The sequence below is a fragment of the Bombus impatiens genome, unplaced genomic scaffold, assembly GCF_000188095.3.
Source record: "Bombus impatiens unplaced genomic scaffold, BIMP_2.2 scf_0217, whole genome shotgun sequence".
NCBI classification, from domain to species: Eukaryota; Metazoa; Arthropoda; class Insecta; order Hymenoptera; family Apidae; genus Bombus; species Bombus impatiens.
The window spans coordinates 2106861-2107718 of record NT_176636.1 but is presented as its reverse complement, the minus strand read 5'-3'; positions in this window follow the sequence as shown (position 1 = coordinate 2107718).

Below are 858 nucleotides of genomic sequence, written 5' to 3'. Positions count from 1 at the left end.
GCCCCGGTCGTCGTGTGGCCCCCTCGTCCTTCGCGCCGTCGAGTGTTAGCGAGACGCCCAGCGCGTCACAGTGTTGCCAAATCCGCGAGAGCTTTTCCACCGTGATTTTCAGAAACACTCTGCGCGATAGCCACGCTACGAAATCGGCCCACAAGATTACGTTGCTGCGCTGGACGAGGCGACCTGCTGCGTTATTCTATAAAGGAGTCGGATAATCGAGCATGTTTCTGTGGTGGTTTTTCGAATAGGAAATTTTATTAGGAAATATTTCGAAAACATTTCGGTTGATATCGGGATCGTAAAGGAGATTTGAAGATTATTTTGGATTTGAAGATACATTTTTTATGGATCTTAGAATCTTTTTCATTTTTCTGTTAATTGAGTGAAGATAAAATTTGATTAAACTTTGGAGATCGAAATTGGAATCGTACAAAGGCGGCGAAGGTGGTTTTGGGATTTTGGGAATCCGTAACAGTTGTGCTTCTGTTGAAGTTAGGGAAAGGAAATTTGGAAATTCGAAATTGGATTTCCAGAGGAATTTACGATTATTTCGAAGGGCTGTAGGTTACTTGCTACTTCTGTTCCTTTAAAAAAGATAGCTCGATTCTTTGAATGATTTTAATAGTATCTTTCTATCGTTAACGAATTTCATAAATTTGAGGAACACGTGAAACGTTAAAATTATTTTTCGAAAGCTTACTTTTCTCCGAAGTTATTGATATTCGTGCTGTTTCATCCCAACGTGTCTTAGACATTTCAGAAATTTTGTCAAGGAATTAAAACTTTTTTCGTTTGTCAATATTCTGTCACAATACTTGGAGGATTCTAGTAAGATTAACACATTCGTTGGTCTTAAAA